Source organism: Oryx dammah, unplaced genomic scaffold, assembly GCF_014754425.2.
Source record: "Oryx dammah isolate SB20612 unplaced genomic scaffold, SCBI_Odam_1.1 HiC_scaffold_10, whole genome shotgun sequence".
In the NCBI taxonomy this organism is placed as follows: Eukaryota; Metazoa; Chordata; class Mammalia; order Artiodactyla; family Bovidae; genus Oryx; species Oryx dammah.
Window position 1 is genome coordinate 81,671,521 of NW_024070194.1, and position 26,577 is coordinate 81,698,097.

At 40.3% G+C, this 26,577-nt stretch overlaps 1 protein-coding gene across 2 annotated transcripts in view; it reads right to left on the bottom strand.

Annotated features, from left to right (window-relative positions):
- The window catches only part of PLCB1 (phospholipase C beta 1), an 858,386-nt gene that overhangs the window by 702,900 nt on the left and 128,909 nt on the right, over positions 1-26,577 (bottom strand). The window lies entirely within an intron of this gene.

The following is a 26,577-nucleotide window of genomic DNA, read 5'->3' on the forward strand; positions in this document are numbered from 1 at the left end:
TCTGAGCCACCAGGGAAGTCCCTAAGCATAGATAATCCTAGCTCTTTTCTGCTGGGTTCCAACTGCCCCCCCCCCGACAGCCCCCATGGAAAAGATAGAGACTCCATGTTAGCCACAGGTTATTCTGAAAAAAGCCCAACTGAATCCTGTCTCATGACATGAGATATGTATGATTAGAATCAGAGAACATTAAGAGCTCTCACACAAATTTTCTTCCAAGCTCTAGTCTCTACTTTCTCACCCTTTCCAAGCATCTGGGCTATTCCTGATGACCTACATGAAGCAATGTAGCAGCCATTCTTTTTACACCTTGTTTTTTTACATTGTTACATTTTTACATTGGTTTTACACTGGCTTACAAGAAGTCAGTCACTCAGTCATCTATGACTCTTTGCAGATCCCATGGTCTGCAGCACACCAGGCTTCCCTGTCCATCACCAACTCTGGGAAGTTGCTCAAACTCATGTCCATTGAGTCCATGATGCCATCCAACCATCTTATCCTCTTTGCATGAAATCTCTTTCCCTTCACCTCCTGCCTTCAATCTTTCCCAGCATCAGGGTCTTTTCCATTGAGTCAATTCTTCCAATCAAGTAGCCAAATTTTTGGAGTTTCAGCTTCAGCATTGGTCCTTCCAATGAATATTCAGGACTGATCTCCTTTAGGATGGACTGGTTGGATCTCCTTGCAGTCCAAGGGACTCTCAAGAGTCTTCTCCAACATCACAGTTCAAAAGCATCAATTCTTTGGTGCTCAGCTTTGTTTATAGTTTAACTCTCACATCCATACATGACTACTGGAAAAACCGTAGCTTTGACTAGACGGACCTCTGTTGGCAAAGTAATGTCTCGGCTTTTGATACTGTCTGGGTTTGTCATACCGAGAAGGTAATGGCAACCTACTCCAGCACCCTTGCCTGGAAAATCCCATGGACAGAGGAGCCTGGTGGGCTGCAGTCCATGGGGTCACGAAGAGTCAGACACGACAGAGCAACTTCACTTTCACTTTTCACTTTCATGCATTGGAGAAGGAAATGGCAACCCACTCCAGTGTTCTTTCCTGGAGAAGACCAGGGACGGGGGACCCTGGTGGGCTGCCGTCTATGGGGTCGCAGAGTCAGACACGACTGAAGCGACTTAGCAGCAGCAGCAGCAGGTTTGTCATAGCTTTTCTTCCAAAGACCTCCCTGGTGGCTCAGAGGGTAAAGCATCTGCCTACAATGCAGGAGACCTGGGTTCAATTGCTGGGTCAGAAAGATCCCCTGGAGAAGGAAATGGCAACTCACTCAAGTACGCCTGCCTGGAAAATCCCATGGACAGAGAAGCCTAGTAGGCTACAGCCCATGAGGTCGCAGAGTGGGACACGACTGAGTGACTTCACTTTACTATATTTTTCTTCCAATGAGTAAGCGTCTTTTAATTTCATGGCTGAAGTCACCATCTGCAGTAATTTTGGAGCCCCCCAAAATTAAGTCTCTCACTGTTTCGATTGTTTCCCAATCTCTTGCCATGAAGTGATGGGACCGGATGCCATGATCTTAGTTTTCTGAATGTTGAGTTTGAAGCCAACTTGTTCACTCTCCTCTTTCACTTTTGTCAAGAGGCTCTTTAGTTCTTCTTTGCTTTCTGCCATAAGGGTGGTGTCATCTGCATATCTGAGGTTATTGATATTTCTCTTGGCAATCTTGATTCCAGCTTGTGCTTCATCCGGCCCAGGACTTTGCATGATGTACTCTGCATATAAGTTAAATAAGCAGGGTAACAATATACAGCCTTGATGTACCCTTTTCCCAATTTGGAACCAGTCTGTTCCATGCCCAGTTCTAAATGTTGCTTCTTGAGTAGGTCAGGTGATTTGGTATTCCCATCACTTTAAGAATTTTCTACAGTTTGTTGTGATCCACACAGTGAAAGGTTTTGGTGTGGTCAGAAAGCAGAAGTACATGTTTCTCTGGAACTCTCTTGTGTTTCTGATGATCCAGTAGATGTTGGCAATTTGATCTCTAGTTCCTCTGCCTTTTCTAAATCCAGATTGAACATCTGGAAGTTCATAGTTCACAAACTTTGGAAGCCTGGTTTGGAGAATTTTGAGCACTACTTTGCTTGCCTGTGAGATGAGTGCAGTTGTGTGATAGTTTGAACATTCTTTGGCATTGCGTTTCTTTGGGATTAGAATGAAAACTGATCTTTTCCAGTCCTGTGGCCATTGCTGTGTTTTCTGAATTTGCTGGCATATTAAGTGGAGCACTTTCACAGCATCCTCTTTGGAATTCCATCACCTCCACTAGCTTTGTTCGAAGTGATGCTTCTGAAAGGCCCACTTAACTTCACATTCCAGGATGTCTGGCTCTAGGTGAGTGATCACACCATCATGGTTTTCTGGGTCATTAACATTTTTTGTATAGTTCTTCTGTTTATTCTTGCCATCTCTTTTTAATATCTTCTGCTTCTGTTAGGCCCATACCATTTCTGTCCTTTATTGAGCCCATCTTTGCATGAAATGTTCCCTTGGTATCTCTAATTTTCTTGAAGAGATCTCTAGTCTTTCCCATTCTATTATCTTACTCTATTTTTTTTTTGTATTGATCACTGAGGAAGTCTTTCTTATCTCTCCTTGCTATTCTTTAGAACTCTGCATTCCAATGGGTATACCTTTCCTTTTCTCTTTTGCTTTTCGCTTCTCTTCTTTTCACAGCTATTTGTAAGGTCTCCTCAGACAACCATTTTGTCTTTTTGCATTTTTCTTGGGCATGATCTTGATCACTGCCTCCTGTACAATATCAAGAAACTCCATCCATAGTTCTTCTGGAACTTTGTCTATCAGATCTAATCCTTTGAATCTATGTGTCACTTTCACTGTATAATCATAAGGGATTTGATTTAGTTCATACCTGAATGGTCGAGTGATTTTCCCTGCTTTCTTCAATTTAAGTCTGAATTTGTCAATAAAGACTTCCTCATCTGAGCCACAGTCAGCTCCTGGTCTTGTTTTTGCTGACGGTATAGAGCTTCTCCATCTTTGGCTGTATAGAATATAATCATTCTGATTTCAGTATTGACCATCTGTTGATGTCCATGTATAAAGTCTTCATTTGTGTTGTTGGAAGAGGGTGTTTGCTATGACCAGTGGATTCTCTTGGCAAAACTCAGTTAACCTTTGCCCTGCTTCATTCTGTACTCCAAGGCCAAATTTGCAGGTCATTCCAGGTATCGCTTGACTTCCCACTTTTGCATTCCAGTCCCCTGTAATGAAAGGGACATCTTTTTGGGGTGTGAGTTCTTGAAGGTCTTCATAGAACCATTCCACCTCAGTTTCTTCAGCATTACTGGTTGGGGCATTGACTTGGATCACTGTGATATTGAATGGCTTGCCTTGGAAACAAACAGAGATCATTCTGTCATTTTTAAGATTGCATCCAAGCCCTGCATTTGGACTCTTTATTGACTATGAGGCCTACTCCATTTCTTCTAAGGGATTCTTGCTCACAGTAGTAGATACAATGGTTATCTGAGTTAAATTCACCCATTCCAGTCTATTTTAGTTCACTGATTCCTAAAATGTCAATGTTCACTCTTGCCTTCTGTTTGAGCCTTTCCAATTTACCTTGATTCATGGACCTAACATTCCAGGTTCCTATGAAACATTGCTCTTTACAGCATTGGACCAGACCCATCAGACACTGGGTGTTGTTTTTGCTTTGGCTCCATCTCTTCATTCTTTCTGGAGTTATTTCTCCAATGACCTCCTGTAGCATACTGGGCACCAACTGACCTGGGGAGTTCATCTTTCAGTGTCTTATCTTTTTGCCTTTTCATAGTGTTCATGGGGTTCTCGAGGCAAGAATACTGAAGTGGTTTGCCATTCCCTTCTCCAGTGGACCATGCTTTGTCAGAACTCTCCACCATGACCCATTGGTCTTGGGAGGCCCGACACCCAAGGGCATGGCTCATAGGGCAGGGCTCATAGTTACATTGAGTTAGACAAGGCTGGACCACAAGATGGCAGAGTAAAGGATGTGTGCTCATCTCCTGCTAGAACTCCAAAATTACAACTTGCTGCTGAACAACCATTGACAGGAGAATGTTGGATCTCAGCAAAAAAAGATATCCCACACCCAAGGGCAAAGCAGAAGCCCCAGCGAGATGGTTCAGTTCAGTCGCATAGTTGTGTCTGACTCTTTGCGACCCCATGAATCGCAGCAGGCCAGGCCTCTTTGTCCATCAGCAACTCCCGAAGTTCACCCAAACTCATGTCCACCGAGTTGTTGATGCCATCCAGCCATCTCATCCTCTGTTGTCCCCTTCTCCTCCTGCCACCAATTCCTGCCAGCATTAGGGTCTTTTCCAATGAGTCAACTCTTCTCATGAGGTGGCCAAAGTATTGGAGTTTCAGCTTCAGCATCAGTCCTTCTAATGAACACCCAGGACTGGTCTCCTTTAGGATGGACTGCTTGGATCTCCTTACAGTCCAAGAGACTCTCAAGAGTCTTCTCCAACACCACAGTTCAAATTCTAAGGCGCTTAGCTTCCTTCACAGCACTCTCTCACATCCATACATAATCACTGACTAGCCTTGACTAGACAGACCTTTGTTGGCAAAGTAATGTCTCTGCTTTTGAATATGCTCTCTAGGTTGGTCATAACTTTCCTTCCAAGGAGTAAGTGTCTTTTAATTTCATGGCTGCAATCACCATCTGCAGTGATTTTGGAGCCCAAAAAAATAAAGTCTGACACTGTTTCCACTGTTTCCTCATCTATTTGCCATGAAGTGATGGGAACAGATACCATGATCTTAGTTTTCTGAATGTTGAGCTTTAAGCCAACTTTTTCACTCTCCTCTTTCACTTTCATCAAGAGGCTTTTTAGTTCCCCTTCACTTTCTGCTGTAAGAAAGGTGTCTTCTGCGTATCTGAGGTTATTGATATTTCTCCTAGCAACCTTGATTCCAACCTGTGTTTCTTCCAGCCCAGCGTTTCTCATGATGTACTCTGCATCGAAGTAAAACAAGCAGGGTGACAATATACAGACGTACTCCTTTTCCTATTTGGAACCAGTCTGTTGTTCCATGTCCAGTTCTAACTGTTGCTTCCTCACCTGCATACAGATTTCTCAAGAGGCAGGTCAGGTGGTCTGGTATTCCCATCTCTTTCAGAATTTTCCACAGTTTATTGTGATCCACATAGTCAAAGGCTTTGGTATAGTCAATAAAGCAGAAATAGATGTTTTTCTGGAACTCTCTTGCCTTTTTGACTATCGAGCAGATGTTGGCAATTTGATCTCTTGTTCCTCTGCCTTTTCTAAAATCAGCTTGAACATCTGGAAGTTCACAGTTCACATATTGCTGAAGCCTGGCTTGGAGTATTTTGAGCATTACTTTACTAGCGTGTGAGATAAGTGCAATGGTGTGGTAGTTTGAGCATTCTTTAGCATTGCCTTTCTTTGGGATTGGAATGAAAACTGACCTTTCCAGTCCTGTGGCCACTGCTGAGTTTTCCAAATTGATGGCATATTGAGTGCAGGACTTTCACTGCATCATCTTTCAGGATCTGAAATAGCTCAACTGGAATTCTATCACCTCCACTAGCTTTGTTCATAGTGATGCTTTTTATGGCCCAGGAGGGGTGAAATTGCATTTAGAATCAAATCCCATACCCACCAGAGACACTCAGAAGGCTCAAACAAAACCTTGTGTGCACCAGGAGATCCCACAGAGACTGAGCCAGACCAGGCTTTGAGTGTCTCCTGTGGAGGTATGGGTCAGCAGTGGCCTGCCATAAGGGCAGAGGCTCTGGGTGCTTCAAACCTGGGTATGGCACAAGCCCTCTTGGAGGAGGTCACCATTAACCCCACCAGAGAGCTGCCAGAACTTCCACAGGACTGGGGAAACAGACTGTTGGAGGGCACATACAAAACCTTGTGTGCACTAGGACCCAAGAGAAAGGAGCAGTGACCCCACAAGAGACTGAGCCAGACTTGCCCGTGAGTGTCAAGGAGTCTCCGGGGGAGGTGTGGCTCAACGGTGGCCTCTGCAGGGTAGGGGCACTGAGTGTGGCAGGGCGTGCATGGGACCTTTTGAAGGAGGTGCCATTAAGTTCATTACTTCCGCCATAGTTTGGCCGCAGGTCAAATTACAGGGCGGGAACACAGCTGGCCCATCAGAACAAGACCCAGTCTTCCCCACTGTCAGACTCTCCCATCAGGAAGCTTCCATAAGCCTCTTATCCTTCTCCATCAGAGGCCACAAGAAGAGTCCTATTTTAACATCCTGATGAACTAGAATATTTTCCATATGACATCCTCTTGTTGAGGGACAGAGCACCGGGCAGTTAAATGATTATGTGTTATACCCCCAAATTCCTTAATGTAATTGCAGTAAAACCAGTGTAATGCTTTTGTGTCAAACCTGGTATCATTTTATGTTCTGTGAAAGACAAAAGTATTTCACATAGTTCATTAGAGATAAACTTAAGATTTTGAAAATGCAACATTTTAACTACATTGTGAAAATCAGAAAAAGAGAAGCAAGTTTTGAACTTAAGCAACAAAGGAGCAGAGGTGATTTTTGGGCACAGTTTGAGAACTGTTGACGCCTGATTACACCAGCTGGCAACATACACTGTTCTTATAACACCTTTGGACTAACAATTCCTCACCGCAACCCTCACTCCCCACACAAAAAGTATTAGTACTTCTTTTACCATCTTATTTCACTGCTTCCAAAATAAGTAAAAACATCAGAAACAAATAACAAATGTCCCTCAAATGGGAAGATGAATGAACCAACCGAGCTGGATCCATACAATGAAATACTACTCAGCAAGAAAAGGAATGAGTTACTGACAAAAGCAATGATACGGATGCATCTCAAATGCCTTATGCTTTATGAAAGGAGCCAGATTCAAAAGGCTGCATACTGTACGGTTCCACTTATTCTAATTTTGGAAAAGGTAAAATTATGGGGAAGGACAACAGACCGGTTTTTGCCTGGGGCTCGAGGGAAAGGGCTAACTGCAAAAGGGTCCATGGGAATTTGGGGAGAGGGATGACAGAACTGTTCAATATCTTGGTCATGGTGACAGTTACAAGACCTTAACATTTAGTATTTTAAAACATACAGAAATGTAGACTTACAGAGGTAAATCTAACTCTATGCAAATTATACCTAAATTTTAAAAAATAATACACAATTTACCAATAAATTCTTTGTTATATAAGCAAAAAATAACATAATTAAATTAAAAAACATAATTCATTTACTTATTTATAGCCTTAAGAATCTCTGCCCATTTTCAATTTGTGAGCATCAGAATCTTGAATTCTAAGAGACATTCCAAAACACTGGGTCCTCAAAAATTACTTTTAATTTATAATGAATAGTTCTCCATAATTAATTAATCCTAATCCACTGCATATCAGATTGTTGGAGTATTTATTGAAAAAACATTTAAAGTAGCCCTCCTAAAAAATCAATCCCATCTAAATATCTGTTTCACTATGTCCCTTTGACAAGGAAGTTGTTCAGACACTGCTTGCTGTTCTTATGGACCAGGAGCAGATAAAAGCCAAAGTCAATGCATCTTTTGATTTCTCCACAGGCATGGGGTATGGGAGGTCTTTGTCAGCTCTTCGTTTTGGGTACTGATGCAGAGACTGGGCATACGGCAGGAAAAGGCTGACCTCAAGACCCATTTCTTCAAACAGCAAATGAAAGTCATGCTCCACAATTTTTCCTACCACATAGCTCACCACTCTCAAAACAAATCCACAGCAGGGAAGGCGGTGGAACCAAATCAAGAGTAGCAAAGTCAGTAGTAAAAATTTTATGATATTGACATAACCTGTTATCCAGGCCAGCTCCACAACCAACCAATGCATTTTATGGGGTCGAAGGATCTATGAAGAAAATTATAATCACTTCCTTTTCTTTGTGGCAGAGTTCAGTCAATATTAAATTTGGTATGGGGGGGTCATTTTCAGGAGATAATTAGAAACCACCAAATGAAGATTAAAGTCCTTAAACACTGCAAGAGTGAAGAATGAGTCATGTGTCCAAGGCTTAATATACTCTATGTAAAAAGCATGCCTTATATAATATTGGGACATTTCTGTATAATGATTTAAGATACTTAACAATATATTTAATAATATAATAATATACTTTATGTATATTTCTGAGAAATATAGAGGCTGAGTATAAACTTCAGTAAATCCAGCTAATTCAATATACTTTAGCCAACAGCTAAGAGCACACACCTTGGTTCAGAGAACTGTATGTGTGAAATCTTTTTTTTAAGGAAGAAACAAGTTTCATGGACATTCTCAATGACCTTCAAGCTAGCATCCCCTTTATGGGTGACAGCACCATGAGTGCATCTGTGTTAGGGGCGGGGGCACTCATCAGATGCTTCCAGCTCCTATACCTTTGTTTTATGTTTCCGTCTCTCAGACTCCTGATACAGGACAGAACACATGAGTTCAAGCAAGTCTGGAATGAGTCAGTGAAAATGCACGAAGGTTGAAATAAAATGATAGTGAGAACTGACATTTATTGAATGTGTACCACACATGGTCACTGCACTGTTCCTTATTGAATCTTCACAAAACTTATAAATCAGGTACCAGTATAATCCCCGTTCTACTGGGAGGTGCATAAGATAATGTGGGACACACAGGTAACACGTGATAGAATTCAAATTCAAATCCAAGCAGTCTGTCTTTGGAATCAGTCACCTTCCTCTACTTCACAAGACTAATTTGCTAATTATATCAGACTACATACAATAGTCACAGGCAAGAAAAGTATACACAAATGCCATATTTTGCTTAAGTTTTCCTTATAAAATTATTGCCATATAAATAGGCATTTAGCACCACCCTTTCTAATTTCCCTTCTAGTTGCCTCTAATTTCCTTTCTAATTTGTTCAAAATGAAACAAATGATTATGTAAAAATCACTCGAGTACCTAGTTATTTCTAGACTTAGTTGATGAAACTATTCTCAGCAGATTATATTCATTTTATCTGCAAGTTTTAAATGACACATTAGCCTTTCTGGCCCAAGTTTTGGGCTAAATATAGCAATTATGTTCAACAGGTGAAGGTCACTTTGGAGAATGTGTCATTGCAAAAACTAGGACTTCCAGATACATCTGTGGGAAGAGAATATATGTAAAAGGACCTCTTTAAATTTTAGCCTCAATATCAAAATCTGGTTTGACTTACAGTCCTATTTACCCACACCCTTCTAAGAAAGCATTTATTCGGTAAGGCACGCTTTACAATGTTCTGAGAATAAACACAGTCCTTCCGTTAGAAACAGTCAACTTTTAAAGCATAGTATTTATTGCGATCAAACTGAGAGAAAAACTGACCAGTTTAAGTAAATATGCTACTTATTAATGCATCAATTACATTAATTTCCACATTTATCTTCTTTTTACTAGAAGTTCAGACAGAAGCAGGAAAGATGGTCCTTATGGACATTTATCTGAAAATCCGTTTACCTTGCTCTGAAGAAGAGGATAGCAAGAGAAAAATAATGTTAGGTTGGTTGCACTGATGGTTCCAGTTAATGACATTCTGTATGTCTGTCCTTTGCTCTGTGACTACTTTGCCATTTCTCTTATCAGGAGGTAGAGTCTATTTGCTCTTCCCTTAAAACTGGCTGAACTGTGACTTGCTTTAGCCAGCAGGATGTAGTCAAAATAATTGTTCCAGATCCAGCTTAGCCTCAGCATGCTTTCCATTATTTCTCTTCCTCTTTATATTTCTCTCTCATTCACACCCCTGTCTCTGACTTCTGAACAGACTACTCGAGGATGAGAGGCAACTGGGGTGGGTAGGAGCTGAAGCACCCCAGTCAACAGCCAGCCAACCCTTAAAACCAGAGCTTAGCAGGCTCAGGGCTGACCACACACCCAAGGGAGCCAATCAAGACCAGAGCAACCCAGGATAGCCAAGGTTAAAGCACGGCCCTGCTGAGCTGGTACTAAATAAATGGCTGTTGTTTAAGTTGCTTGTTTCGGGATGGTTTGCTACACAGCAATAACTGACACAGGAAAATACATGTAAAAATAATTCAAATGATATTTCAAAATCTGTAACAGCCTTTTAAATATCATCTATTTAAGATATATTTATATCTCACAGAAGAAGCTAAACTATCATTTTACATATAGTATATAGGGGGGGCTTCCCAGCTGGCACTAGTGGTAAAGGAACTGCTTGCCAATAAAGGAGACATAAAAGACGCAGGGTTGATCCCTGGGTTGGGAAGATTCCCTGGATGAGGGCAAGGCAACCCACTCCAATATTCGTGCCTGGAGAATTCTATGGACAGAGACCTTGGCAGGCTACAGTTCATAAGGTCACAAAGAGTCAGACACAACTGAAGTGACTTGGCATGCAAACAATTATATAATCTCAATTTCATTTGCTTGATGTACCTTTTATATATATTTAATTCTCAAAAAATGTGTTGAACTGAATGGGATATCTGGTTGTCAGTCGCTCAATGATTTATGAAAGTGAAGGTGGAGTCACTCAGCCATGTCCGACTCTTTGTGACCCCATGGACTATAGCCTACTAGGCTCCTCTGTCCATGGGATTTTCCAGGTGAGACTACTGGAGTGGACTGCCATTGCCTTCTCCAGGGGATCTTCCAAACCCGGGGATCAAAACTGGGTCTCCTCCACTGCATTCAGGCACTTTAACATCTGAGCCACCAGGGAAGCATGTTGATATATGGCAGAAATCAACAAGATATTACAAAGCAATTACTCTTTAATTAAAAATAAATTTTAAAAAGGTATAAAAAAGAAAGACAATAACCTTTATTCTGGATTCAGAAATAACAGGCTTATGACATACAAATACCTTAACATTTTTTGTCACAATTTACATTTAATAAAATAATTATCTAAAAATAAAAATTTTTAAACAAAGATTATGGCAATTGTATTCATTGTTATTGGGTTTGTTTTGCTTTACTTTTGAGCAATGATTTTCAATAAGGATATTTTAATTTCCACCCAGTGTTTGGGTAAACATATATATATTTACACAATCTACATATATTTATATAAATCTGTCTTTTATGTCTCCTGCATTGGCAGGTGGGTTCTTTACCACTAGTGCCACCTGGGAAGCCCCCCTATATGTAAAATGATAATTTAGTTTCTTCTGTGAGATATAAATAAATATATGTATATAAATATGTATATATTTCTCAAAACAATATCTATACTTAACATCTCTGTTATATATGTATTCTATTCTACTGTTCTTTTTTTTTTTTCCTTTTAATGCTGATCTCTAACCAATAAACTGATTTTACAACCTACTCAAGACCTCTGGTTTGAAAATCACTGTCTCAGGAGTTAGTTTCCCTCTGCTATGAATCATAGTCACTGGAAAACATTTTCATGATAAAGTACTTGCCTAAGGGTTAAGCTGTTCTTTGCTCACAATTAAGACTTTTTCTCTATTCTGAGTGGCCATGGGCAGTTTTTTCAACACAGTAATGACAACGATTAAAACACCAATACAGTATACTAACACATATATATGGAATTTAGAAAGATGGTAACGATAACCCTGTATGCGAGACAGCAAAAGAGACACAGATGTATAGAACAGTCTTTTGGACTCTGTGGGAGAGGGAGAGAGAGAAGGTGGGATGGTTTGGGAGAATGGCATTGAAACATGTATAATATCATATATGAAACAAATCACCAGTCCAGGTTCGATGCATGATACTGGATGCTTGGGGCTGGTGCACTGAGACAACCCAGAGGGATGGTATGGGGAGGGAGGAGGGACGGGGGTTCAGGATGGGGAACATGTGTATACCTGTGGCAGATTCATGTTGATCTATGGCACAACCAATACAATATTGTAAAGTAATTAACCTCCAATTAAAATATAAATTTAATTTAAAAAAAACAACTGTCTAGTGGTTTTGTGATTACAAAGCATTTTCATATATATTACTTCAAACCTCAATTGGGTTAATTGGCAAATGAAACACAATATTCTGCCATTAAGTTTAATTGTGATGGATCCTGTAATTTTATTATTCAAGATAAAGTGAAGCTTCAGCAAGTAAGATACCTCATACCATTTTCACATGTCATAGTAATTTAGATTTGAATGTGTGATGCACAGGGATTTTCTAGAAGAAATACACGGTCTTTGAACCAAAACACCACTCTTCAGTTCAGCTGAGTTGCTCAGGCGTGTCCGACTCTTTGTGACCCCGTGAATCACAGCACACCAGGCCTCCCTGTCATCACCAACTCCTGGAGTCAACCCAAACCCATGTCCATTGAGTCAGTGATGCCATCCCATCATCTCATCCACTGTCGTCCCCTTCTTCTCCTGCCCTCAATCTTTCCCAGCATCAGGGTCTGTTCCAATGAGTCAGCTCGTCACATCAGGTGGCCAAAGTACTGGAGTTTCAGCTTCAACACCAGACCCTCCACTGAACACCCAGGATGGATCTTCTTTAGGATGGACTGGTTGGATCTCCTTGCAGTCCAAGGGACTCTCAAGAGTCTTCTCCAACAACACAGTTCAAAAGCATCAATTCTTCGGCTGTCAGCTTTCTTTACAGTCCAACTCTCACATCCATACATGACCACTGGAAAAACCATAGCTTTGACTAGACAGACAGTTGTTGGCAAAGTAATGTATCTGGTTTTGATATGCTGTCTAGGTTGGTCAGAGCTTTTCTTTCAAGGAGTAAGCATGTTTTAATTTCATGGCAATCACCATCTGCAGTGATTTTGGAGCCCCCCAAAATAAAGTTTTTCACTGTTTCCACTCTTTCCCCATCTATTTGCCATGAAGTAATGGGACCAGATGCCATGATCTTTGTTTTCTGAATGTTGAGTTTAAGCCAACTTTTTCACTTTCCTTTTTCACTTTCATCAAGAGGCTCTTTAGTTCTTCTTCACTTTCTGTTTCTCATAGCCATATAAAATAAGTCAACCATGTTAGACTGCACTTTTCAAATTGTTTAGCAGTAACTACTTTGAGCCATGGTCAAAAGAATTCTCAAAGTCAAAGACCTATAGTCACAGGCTGTGTTTATCAAAGTGGAAGGGGATAAGGGAGGGAAGGATTGGGTTTGAAATTAGCAGATGTGAACTACTACATAAAGGATATATAAACAACAAGATCCTACTGTGTAGCACAGGGACTATATTCAACAATCTGTGATAAACCATAATAGAAAAAATAAGAAAATTAGTTTTCAGTTGACATAACTGAATCACTTTGCTACAAAGCAGAAATTAACACAATACTGTAAATCAACTATATTTCAATAAAGATTTTTTAAAAGATCTGTAATGAACATTGGGAGGGAGGGGGAGGCTCATGAAGGACAGGATATATATATATAATTATGACTAATTCGCATTGTTGTACAGCAGAAACCAATACAACATTGTGAAACAATTATTTTCCAATTAAAAAATAAGTCTGTAGTTAGAAAACAATAAGCCTAGATATAAGTGGCAAATTTGTTCTTGACAAGTGAACCTCAGAAACAAAGGACCTGCGTTATAGTCAAGTCCTAATAAGCTGTGGAAAACTCTGAAAGAGATGGAAAACCAGACCACCTGATCTGCCTCTTGAGAAACCCATATGCAAGTCAGGAAGCAACAGTTAGAACTGGACACAGAACAGACTGGTTCCGAATAGGAAAAGGAGTACGCCAAGGCTGTATATTGTCACCCTGCTTATTTAACTTATATGCAGAGTACCTCATGAGAAACACTGAGCTGGGTGAGGCAGAAACCGGAATCAAGATTCCTGGGAGAAATATCAATAACCTCAGATATGCAGATGACACCACCCTTATGGCAGAAAGCAAAGAAGAACTAAAGAGCCTCTTGACAAAAGTGAAAGAGGAGAGTGAAAAAGTTGGCTTAAAGCTCAACATTCAGAAAACTAAGATCATGGCATCCAGTCCTGTCATTTCATGGCAAATAGATGGGGAAACAGTGGAAATAGTGGCTGACTTTATTTTGGGGGGCTCCAAAATCACTGCAGATGGTGATTGCAGCCATGAAATTAAAAGACACTTACTCCTTGGAAGGAAATTTATGACCAACCTAGACAGCATATTAAAAAGCAGACATTACTTTGCCAACAAAGGTCTGTCTAGTTAAAGCTAGCTGTTTTTCCAGCAGTCATGTATGGATGTGAGAGTTGGACTATAAAGCAAGCCGAGTGCTGGAGAATTGTTGCTTTTGAACTGTGTTGTTGGAGAAGACTCTTGAGAGGCCCTTGGAGTGCGAGGAGGTCCAACCAGTCCATACTAAAGGAGATCAGTCCTGAATGTTCATTGGAAGGACTGATGTTGAAGCTGAAGCTCCAATGCTTTGGCCACCAGATGAAAAGAGCTGACTCATTTGAAAAGATCCTGATGCTGCGGAAGATTAAGGGCAGGAGGGGAAGGGGACGACAGAGGATGAGATAGTTGGATGGCATCACTGACTCAACCGATATGAGTTTGGGTGGACCCCAGGAGTTGGTGATGACAGGGAGGCCTGGTGTGCTGCAGTCCATGGGATCACAAAGTGTCGGACACGACTGAGTGACTGAACTAAACTGAACTGAATAAAGGCACTAATGCTACCATGGTTTCTTAATTACTTTAATTTGAATAATAGTACAATATATGGGAATGATAACTTAGCCTGTAATTTCCTCTTATTAATCCTAATTTTGATACCTTTAGAGGTTTCTGTAAATAGAACTAGTATAACAGAAAGTAAGGGGATTGTTCCTAGGTGGGCATGAGGTGACAATTGCAAATATTGTATACAATTTAAAGGGACCTTTTCAGGATCATTTTTAAAATAAACACATAAAGTAGTTTCACAGATCTCCCCTAATATATGCTGGATTAATGGCCAAAAACATCTATCCTAATTTTTTCAAATGATATTTATGGCTTGGGCTAAAATTTCCAGTGGCTGAATCATTTGAGGTTTCAAAAATTGCTGCATTTCAAATAATATAAAAAGAACTGGATAGATTCACCCTGGAAAACTTGATTGCGTGCGTGTGCGCTCAGCTGCTCAGTGTCTGACTCTCTGCAGCACCGCGACCTCAATCCTCCCGGCTCCTCTCCCCACAGGGTCACCCTCGCAGGAATACTGCAGCGGGCGGCCGTTTCCTCCTCCAAGGGACCTTCCCGACCCAGGGATTGAACCTACATCTCCAGCAGGCTCTGCGTTGACAGGTGGATTCTTACCACTGAACCACCTGGACGCTCAAAACCCAAGTAGAGGACTTCAAAAGATGCTCCTGTGGCTTCAAAAAAAAAAGGGCCATGTTCCAAAAAGTCATGTGACGATTTGGGGGGTGGGGGAGGTCCTATGAAACGAATAAAAGCATTGTACATAAACATTTTTTTCTTAAATACAACCTTTGATTTAAATATATATGCAGCAGTCACTGTTATCTGTCAACTCAATATCCCTACTTGATGAATAAAATCCCAGTTTCAGTTAGATCAGCAATGCATTCTGCCATAGGCAATCAGTCATGACTTGTCTAACTGATGGCATATTATAGTCATGTGGGGATAAATACAGTCATCTTGTATCAGTGTAAAAGACACAGATCAATATAATAGAAGGGAGTGCATAAACTCACACATATAAAGTCATTCAAATGGGACTGTCCCCAATAAATTTAAATATGTGGTCACCTAAATACAAACAAATACAAACAAGTCAAACAAAAACTACAATGGCACCATAGATACGGTTTTATCTCATACCTATTGAATTGATACTAATTTTAGCCTTAAGAGGAAGACAGGATGTAGACAAAGGGCATTCCTTTCATGCACTTTTCCATCAAATACACAGTGTACTGGCTCATGGAATTCAATAGTCAGAGCTTTGTACTGCAGAGTTAAATGAAGGGTGGTGGGAGGGTTAATCAAGTGAGAATTTGATCTGCCTCAGCGTGTCAATGAGGTATGATTAAAGCAATCTCAGGAATAGTGTGGTCCAGCTGCATTGCTTACACATGAAAACAGCTATTGAATAAATCTGAAATGTCTTCAAAACGAAGCTCATATTTACTCTACCGATACATGAGATCACTAGATCAGAATTAGCCATTACAGATCTGTGAGACCCACTTCTCATCCTATTTTCCTCAACACTCTTCAGGCATAATAGAAAGGAGGTACCATATAAGATGGAGGAGGAAACAGTAACCCACTCCAGTATTCTTGCCCGGAGAATCCCATGGACAGAGGAGCCTTGCGGGCTACAGTCCATGGGGTCACAAAGAGTCAGACACAACTGAACGACTAAGCGCAGCATGTGTGCACCATACACGGTGTTCTTGGTGTTAGTAACACTAAAACTTGTGTTGAATTAGACATAGTTTTTCCCAAATGAAGCCAGCCATTTCATGCCATCTGCAAGACCTGGATATCACTCCTTACAAACTGGAAGTACTGTGTTCCCATTGGACATAGGACCACCAAATGCCTGATTCCAAGTATTGCCCCTTGGCAGTTAAGCTTAGCCAAAGATAGCACCTCCATGTTTATTTGAGCAGCTGTATATGGAGGCCCCAAGTTCATCTTAGGTTTCTTTTTTCCCTTTCCAGTCTATGGTGGATGTATCACTCTAGCCTTCTTCTCTCATCATCAATATTTTGTGGACTACCTTCCTCTCTACCATTCATTTATGGCCATTCTCAACTCCAATAATTGCTACTGAAGCAAACAAATGAGCTCAAACTTCATCATCACAAAATCTGTTCAACCTCTACAGGTTTGGGTTTGAGTATAAGTATGTAAGTTCTGCTACTGGCACATTCTCTTTCCTGTCTGAACCATAACAGATGCCTTCCAGAAGGAGACACATCCTTCCAATACCTGCCAGGCAATGAACATAGGAACCACTTTGAACAACATTTATAGCTCTTTATGATCTGAGCTCCACCTATTCTCTACTGCATCTACTCTTTATTTTTTTTTTAGATTTGCTTAACTTTTTTTTTTTTTTTTTTGGAGCTGCTCCTTGACTTACACTTCATTCTCCAATAAAGCAGAGTCACTGGTAGCTATGGTGGCTCTGGAGGGTTTTGTTCTTTCGACCTGGTAGGGAAGGTCTTGCTTCCCGACCTGAAATGCGCCCCCATGCTCTTATCCACCTGGTAAACTCCTCTACATCTACCAAGTCTCAGCTCCAAGCCTATGTTCCTACTCTACCTGACAGATATAACCTTCCCTCATGAGAATTTCACTGTACTTGGCCTAGCCCTTCATCAGAGTATATACCTTAAGTCTACATTGTTTTATTTTTGTCTCTGCTTTAAGTGACTAAAGGGAACTGTGTCTTTCAAGTTCTGAATTCCCAGCACCTAACAAAGTCCCTGGCATATGTTAGGGCTCAATAAATATTTGAAGACTGACAACCTCAAAGTAAGATGAAATGCATCAGTGTCTAGCAATGCCTCCAGTATATGGTTAGGTTCAATGAATATTTGTTGACTGACACAGAGAAAGCAAGATTAAATTGTCAGTTCACTGAAAAAATTTGAATGGAACTTCTGCAACTGTATTTTATTGGTAGTTTTTCCTAGTTTGCATAGACTATAGATTAAGGTTTTTTTTTTAAAAGGATTAAAAAGCCATTTAAGATGACAAAAGCTATAATGCTGCTGCTGCTGCTAAGTTGCTTCAGTCGTGTCCAACTCTGTGCAACCCCACAGATGGCAGCCCACCAGGCTCCCCCATCCCTGGGATTCTCCAGGCAAGAAACTGGAGTAGGTTGCCATTTCCTTTTCCAATGCATGAAAGTGAAAAGAGAAAGTGAAGTCACTCAGTCATGTCTGACTCTCAGCGACCCCAGGGACTGCAGCCCACCAGGCTTCTCTGCCCATGGGATTTTCCAGGCAAAATTACTGGAGTGGGGTGCCACTGCCTTCTCCAAAAGCTACAATGAAGAGTATCTAATTACTAAGTATGCTACAGACGCAAAGGCAGCTGGAGCACGAGGTCACAAAAGCCAACAGACCACAGTCAGTTCAGTTCAGTCGCTCGGTCGTGTCCGACTCTTTGCGACCCCATGGACTGCAGCAACCAGGCTTCCCTGTCCATCACCAACTCCTGGAGCATGTTCGGAAGCATATCCATCGAGTTGGTGATGCCATCCAACCATCTCATCCTCTGTTGTCCCCTTCTCCTCCTGCCTTCTATCTTTTCCAGCATCAGGGTCTTTTCCAATGATTCAGTTCTTTGCATCAGGTGGTCAAAGTATTGGTGTTTCAGCTTCAGCATCAATCCTTCCAATGAATATTCAGGACTGATCTCCTTTAGGATGGACTGGTTGGGTCTCCTTGCAGTCCAAGGGACTCTCAAGAGTTTCCCTCAACACCACAGTCCAAAGGCATCAATTCTTTGGCACTCAGCTTTCTTTATAGTCCAACTCTCACATCCATACATGACTACTGGAGAAACCACAGCTTTGACTAGACGGACCTTTCTTGGTAAAGTAATGTTTCTGCTTTCTAATATGCTGTCTAGGTTGGTCATAACTTTTCTTCCAAGGAGCAAGAGTCTTTAATTTCATGGCTGCAGTCTCCATCTGCAGTGATTTTGGAGCCCAAAAATTAAAGTCTCTCACTGTTTCTGTTGTTTCCCCATTTATTTGCCATGAAGTGATGGTACTGGATGCCATGATCTTAGTTCTCTGAATGCTGAGTTTTAAGCCAACTCTCTTTTCCCCTCTCCTCTTTCACTTGCATCAAGAGGCTCTTTAGTTCTTCTTCACTTTCTGCCATAAGGGTGGTGTCATTTGCATATGTCAGGTTATTGATATTTTTCCTGGCAATCCTGATAAATACAATAATAAAGTAAAATAACTCAGACTGTATCACAGAAGGTGAAGTATTTATAGTGGTGATTTATTCTATATGCTAGACAGCATACTAAAAAGCAGAGACATTACTTTGCTGACAAAGTTCCATCTAGTCAAAGCTATGCTTTTTCCAGTAGTCATGTATGGATGTGAGAGTTGGACCATAAAGAAAGCTGAGCGTCAAAGAATTGATGCTTTTGAACTGTGGTGTTGGAGAAGACTCTTAAGAGTCCCTTGGACTGCAAGGAGATCCAACCAGTCCATCCTAAAGGAAATCAATCCTGAATATTCACTGGGAGGAGTGGTTCTGAAGCTGAAGCTCTAATACTTTGGCCACCTGATGCAAAGAGTCAACTCTTAGAAAAGACCTTGATGCTGCAAAAGATTGAAGACAGGAGGAAAAGGGGACGATAGAGGATAAGGTGGTTGAATGGCATCCCTGGCTCAATGGACATGAGTTTGAGTAAGCTCCAGGAGTTGGTGATGGTAAGGGAAGCCTGGTGTGCTGCAGTCCATGGGGTCACAAAGAGTTGGACACGACTGAGTGACTGAACAGAACGGATGCCATACGATTAGTCAATAATTTTCTTTTTAATCACTAATGAATAATTGCCAAGTATTAAATGGGGAACACAAAGGATTAAGACAGCCTTTGAGACATACCTTGAAACATCTGTCTAAGCTTGCATGTCACATCCCTGGCGTCAGATTCTTACATATACAGGGCAATGCCCATCAGATACAGAATAATAGGCTTAGACCTAAACCCTAGTTTTCAACAATTCCTGATTTGTTTGATTTTCTGGTGTATCAGAGAAAATGCACTCTTTTTTAGATAATTCTACACTAAACGTACCAAGCCAGAAATTGATTTGTCCTGTCTGTTAGTACTCTGCACCGAAAACAATGACGGTAACTCTCTGGCAGCAGACTTAAGCCTCGGTTCCTCAGGCTCCTAATCCACTGTCCTCATTGTCATAAATTTTGAATGGATAACACTGGAAGCATGAATACTTAGGGAGGGCATAGCTAATACACTCAAGCAGTCACATCAGAGAGATGGCACAGACAGCAATCTGCCAATAATAATAAGAAAAAACAACTTGAAGCTTAAGGCCTTCTGAGTATGAGAACTGATGGAGTCAGATACTTAGACAAGCCATCTCATCATTGTTGTTTCAGACTGACATACATGAAGACGTAGCTTCCATGGAGGCTCAGATTTCAGAGTGGGTGAGACCCAAAATCACAGGAAACAAGCGGAAGTGGAAAATGAGCTCTCCATTTGTGATACCTTTTGTCAATCAAAATAGGTTGAAAATGCCACATCATTTCAATAGCCTTCATAATTAATTTTGGAATCTTGCCACCATTCACCATTTAAGATTCTGATTCCAGTTCTCAAGCAGCTTTAGACAAAGCATTTTTTCCAGCTGCTTCCAGTGATAGACAAGTTCTTAATTCAGACAAGAATAATGAATGAGGAATAAAAGCCATGTTGTTGTTTAGTTGCTAAGTCATGTTTGACTCTGCAACCACAACGGACTGCAACATGCCAGTCTTCCCTGTCCTCTCCCGGAGTTTGCTCAAACTCATCGAGTCGGTGATGCTATTTAACCATCTCAGCCTCTGCTGCCCACTTCTGCGTTTGCCTTTCATCTTTCCCAGCATCACAAGGGCTTTTCCAGTGGGTCAGCTCTTCACATCAGCTGGCCAAAGTATTGGAGCTTCGACTTCATTAACAGTCTTTCTAATGAATATTCAGGGTTGATTTCCTTTAGGATAGACTTGTTTGATCTCCTTGTTGTCCAAAACTCTCAAGAGTCTTCTCCAGCACCACAATTGGCAAGCATCAATTCTTTGGTGCCTAGCCTTCTTTGTGGGCCAAAAGCCATGAGTCACAGATAAAGTTACTAACTTATCTCCAAAATTCTCAAAATTGGTTATTGGCAATTTTTATCATGAGAGCCAAAGATAAGGATCATTAGAAATAATTATATCTTAAATAGCTCTTTTTTCACAAATATAAGTGCCTTTTTAAATATGTCGAACACCATGAGCAGCTTTTTGGCAATTTCCTATTTCTAATAATTCTCTTATTTAAATCAAGCCCTCAGATTTTTTTATTATTTAATTTCTCAACTAAAAAACTATAATGGAAAATTTCTGTAACTAGAATATTTCATTTTAACAAATATTCATGAAACTTAGTATTTCATTTTCTAAAAGAGAAATTTTAGAATTCCTTCTCAATCCTAAAACTTTCTTTGCTTTGTAAGCTGCCCATTCCTAAAAGCTCTAGTTAAAAGTTCACTCTTTTAGAAGTAAATCTCTTAGGTTAGCCATTCTTTTAGGAGGAAGAGCCCAATATGACCTGAAAACTAATCACCAGTTATTTCCTTTAAAGGAATAGTAAGAAAGCTGATTCTTGAACACAATCTTCCTTCATCTCTAATCCCCTCATCAAATATTCCTAGCCACACTCAGATCACACCTGCCAGAAGATTAACAGGGGAGACTGAAGCTTGACATTGACTTCCTGGGTGCTTGATATTCAGAGATGGACTTGTTCCTACTGATTGATATTGCTTTAGTTGCTGCTCCCTAGAATATTGCCTGACTTTGACCTAAGCAATAGCCTTGCCTTTGCCACTGGAGGGCCACCATCTAACCAGAGATTTGCCTTCCTGTTCCCTAGAGTGGGTGCAGTGAACACTGCTGTTGCCCACCAAGATCTGCCACCTCCATCCTTTCTGTACCTTCCACGCACTTGCCTCCAGCTTCTATCTGCTCTGTTCCTAAACGCTTGCGCCCACAGCCTTCCTCGGGGGTTTCCCCAGGGCCACTAGGGCTGCCCATGCAGTATGGAGAACTGGAAGGGCCTGGAAGTTACACCAGGATGACTCATGACCAGTAGAGACTGGTGCAGGAGAATGAAGAGGCTCTCTCACCTCAAGGCAGGACACATTCCAAGACACATGTACACTCTAGAGCACCCCACAGACCATGCTGAGGCTCAAACTACCCCTGAAATGAAGCCCTTATTTGGCTTCTTCCCCACCCCTGGCCTGTGGCCACCACACTTTTGCATTGTTTCCTGGGATCCTTCCCTGATATTCCCCTGCACAAAACCCACATCTCGCAGTCTGAATCTGGGGAACCCAAACTAATACAAAAGGCTGATGTAAGGGCTGTTCAGTTGCCAAGAGGAGAGGGAGTAAAAGAAAAAGAAAGTCAGTATTTATAGGCCCTGCACTAGGTGCTTTATGTGCATTATTTCATTGGATCTTACCAAAATATGATACATAGAGTGTCTGGACACTTAAAACAAAACTCTAAACCTAAGACAGAGAAGCACAAGAAAGTCTGCACAAGTGATCCACTGTCCTGAGGCCTCCGTATCTGACATAAGAAGGGCTGACATCTATTCTGCTCCTTGTTTTCAAGAGTAAGACTAATAAAAGATATACAGATGGAAATAGGTACATGAAAAGATGCTCAAAGTCACTAATCATCAAGGAAATGCAAATCAAAACCACAATGAGCGATCATCTCATACCTGTTAGAATGGCTATCATCAAACAGACAACAAATGTTGGTGAGAGTGTGAAGAGAAGAGAACCCTCCTGCCCTATTGGTAAGAATATAAATTGGTTTAGCTACCATGGAAAACAGTATGGAACTTTCACAAAAATTTAAAAATGGAACCACCGTCTGATCTAGTAATGTCACTTCTAAATATTTATCTGAAAGCCAAAAAACCCTACTAGCTCAAATAGCTATATACACCCCAGGTTTACTGCAGCATTATCTGCAATAGACAAGGTATGGGAAACAGCCTAAGTGTGGACTGATGGACGAATAGATAAATAAAATACGGCACTGATATACAATGGAATATTATTCAGCCATAAAAAGGAAATTGTACACTTTGTGAAGCATGGATGGACCTAAGCGAAATAAGTCAGACAATATACTCTAACATATTTTTGAGCTGAAAAACAAAACTACCTCATAAACACAGAGAACAGATTGTTCTTTGCCAGATGCAGTGGGCAGGGAGTGAGAAAAATGGGTGAAGAGAGCCAAAAGGTACAAACTTCCAGTTATAAAAGTCATAGGATGTAATGTGTATCATAGTTAATATAGTAAAAACTGCACTGCACATTTGAAAGTTGCTCAGAGTAAACTGTAAAAGTTTTTACCACAAGAAAAAATTATTAACTATATATGGTGATGGAGGGACTTACTATGGTGATCATTTCTTAGTATACACAAATATTTAATCATTATATCGTATACTGAAACTAATATAATGCTATACATATATATATATAAAACTAACAGTGTTATATATTATGAAAAGTGAAAGTGAAAGTGAAGTTACTCAGTCGTGTCCGACTCTTTGTGACCCTGTGGACTGTAGCCCACCAGGCTCCTCCATCCATAGGATTCTCCAGGCAAGAATACTGGAATGGGTTGCCATTTCCTTCTCCAGGGGATCTTCCTGACCCAGGGATTGAACCCAGGTCTCCTGCATTGCAGGCAGACGCTTTAACCTCTGAGCCACCAGGTAATAACATTAACTATTTCTCAATAAGAAAGAGTAATAATAATAATAAACATTTACTAATTTTTTTTTTTAACCACAGTGTGGCAGACTAATACATGTGTGTGTTGCCTAATGTCACACATCTTATAAGTGGAAAATCTGTAATATGAATCTCAGTCTGGTCAATTCCTGAATCCATACCATCATCTACTATACCATGTGACTAAAACAAAAAAGGAACATTTACTAAAACAACAAATTTTACATGGTTTTCTATGCCTCCATCACTTCACTTCAGCTAGTAGAAATATCATGTTGAAAGGGTGCATTAACAAATATCTCATTTTAAGCTTCCAAAAGAAAAAGAGAGATGGAAACCTAGAGATGGTTCCTCAAACAACGTGAAAATCAAATTAGACAGTGTATATGGCCAACAACCAAGAAGTGAGAAAATCTTGCATCTCAATCAATGAATGAATGAAACTGACATATTTTCCTATGCTTCAGGTTATTTAACTATTAAATGCATGCCCTTTTTTGGAACAGTGGGGCAAGGATGCTGGGAACTGAGAGTATTACGAGAGGACGCTGAAGATGTAGGAAGGGTACCTGTCTTCCAAAGAAAGCATGACAGTGCTCTTTGGGAAATGCACAACTTACATACATTATAAGCCGCATGAATTAGAGAATTTGGTTGTGATTTAATGATTATGTAGCCAAATAGTCACATTCCTTTGAAAAGCCATAAATAATGGCATGTCCTCTGGCTTCCTGAGAAATAGAAATTAAAATCATTCAATACAGAGGGACTTCAATCATGAACATGAGGATGGCTCTAAAGCCTGAGAGATTTGATTCAGCTTAGACATACAGACTGAGCCAAAAGAAAACCAGCTGTTTGCAAGCCAAAGAATACACATCTCATTTTCAGCAGAAACACAAACACAGCACTGATAAGAAATCAGTGCCAAGTTCTATGGGATAAAAGGAATAAAACTTATTTTTTCCTTTTTTTCCCCATTTTGGATGTGAGAAATTTTTCATCTCCCTAGATCTTAGTCTTCCTGCCCTGAGAGTTGTGTGAGTTGGTGGCAATTCCCATCAAGTGGCTGAATCTGGGATAGGCTTGTGATTTGCTCTGATTTAGAGAATTTGGAAGAAACCATGGTGATACAGTTCTAAGTGTAGGCCTCAAGAGTTCTTTTGTGTGTTTCCTTTCTCCCTCTTGAAACTACACTGTAACTGTTTGCATACGCCTGACAAACTCTGACACCCCGTGGGCCAGTGTCCCCACAGTCCCAGGTACAGTCAGGAAATCTCTAGGCTGCACTGCTCAGCGGACCCAGCAGCTAACACAGATTCTTGAGTGAGCCCAGATTAAGCCAGAAGAACCATCCAGCTAAGCCCAGCCCAGATTGCTGACTCACAGAATCATGACCAATATAAATGGCTGTTGTATTAAGCCACTGAATTTTGGACGATTTCCTACACATAAATAGTTATCTGATACAAACCTCTGCTTTTGTTATGAACATTGAGAACTGACAGTGTAATTCCAACATTTTTTTGAGAACCATTCTATTTTTATGTTTTCTGTAGATATTTATGTATAAAATAAAATGTCCAGTGAACATTACATTTGAGAGGCAGTGTTGCATGGCAGCTAAAATCACAGGCTCTCAAAATGGGACATGCACAATTCTAATCTGACATCTCCTGTTGACCTCGTATAAATTACCCCAACTTTTGTCATCTGGAAAATGGGAAAATAATAACATAGAGCACCTCACTTGGTGCTCACATCAAACATGTAAACTCCTATATACCATGGTTTTTATTCTTTTATCTTCCCTGTATTGTTGGGGAGGACAGATATAAATGTTTCCCCCTTTGATGGATGAAGAGACAGGCTCAGACAATGTAAGTGACATAATCCTACTCACTGCTTTTGAATTCAAGACTTTCTCACCACAGTGCACAAAAGACTTTGCCCAACCAAAGCCCAGGCACACAGGATTGTTTGAGTAAATTATGCCATATCCACCCCATGGACAATTAGGCACTATGACATATCACTTGATTTGCTGGCATTTTCGTGGAGTTTTATTGGGAGAATTAAAGCAAGATGTAAGAAAATGTATATGATATTATACTATTTTTGCAGCACAAGGACAAAGAAATTTGTACCTATGGGCATATACATACATATACATATACACATCTAAGTATATATATAAAATAAATGTGCCTTATCATATAAGCATAAGAAAATTAGGTAAGATACACAGTAGATTGTGACACTAAATGAGGAAGTGACATGGAGAGAAGAACCACTTCAAATAAACTGCACTAAAAAAAATCCTACAAGTAAGCATATGATCCTATTTACATGACATAGTGTATAGATACGTATGTATGTATATATGGATACATAGATATAAAATTTTTAAGTAAAAATATACTGAAAATTGAAAGTACTCTTTTATTGAATGTATGTAATATGGTATAAATATAAAAATATTATTACTTATTCTACAGGCCAAAAAAATTATAATATCTCCAAAGCCACATCATTTTGCTACTTTCCCCATAGAACCAATGTACTTCTTTGCAATAAGTTCAAGGAAGTTAAAGCCTCCTGTATTTGTCTCAGTACTTCATTTGCACCCATCTCCTCCTCAATTTAGCCAAGTAGCAATCTTCTGCATTAGAATTAGCTTGTCCATGCTGACCGGAATTGGAAAGAGGAAAATGCATCATGAATTCCATACGTTTGCTGAGGTATAATATGCATGTGGTGAAATTCTCTAAGGCACAGCTGGGTGGATGTCTACATATGTTTACACTCATGGAGACACCATCTGAACTGAGATGTGCAGTATCTCTATCTCACTCCCAGTTGCTCAGGTGCCACTTTCCAACGTTATCTTCCCCAGAAGGAAAGTAAATCACTATTCTGATCTCTGTCACCAGAGATTAGTTTTGCCTCTTCTTGAGCTTCATACAAAAGGATTTTTCTGTATCTTTTGCATCTGGCTTCTTTCATTCAATATGACATTTATGAGATTTCATTCATAATATAGTATGTATTAATAGTTCATTCTAACAATGTGTTTATTC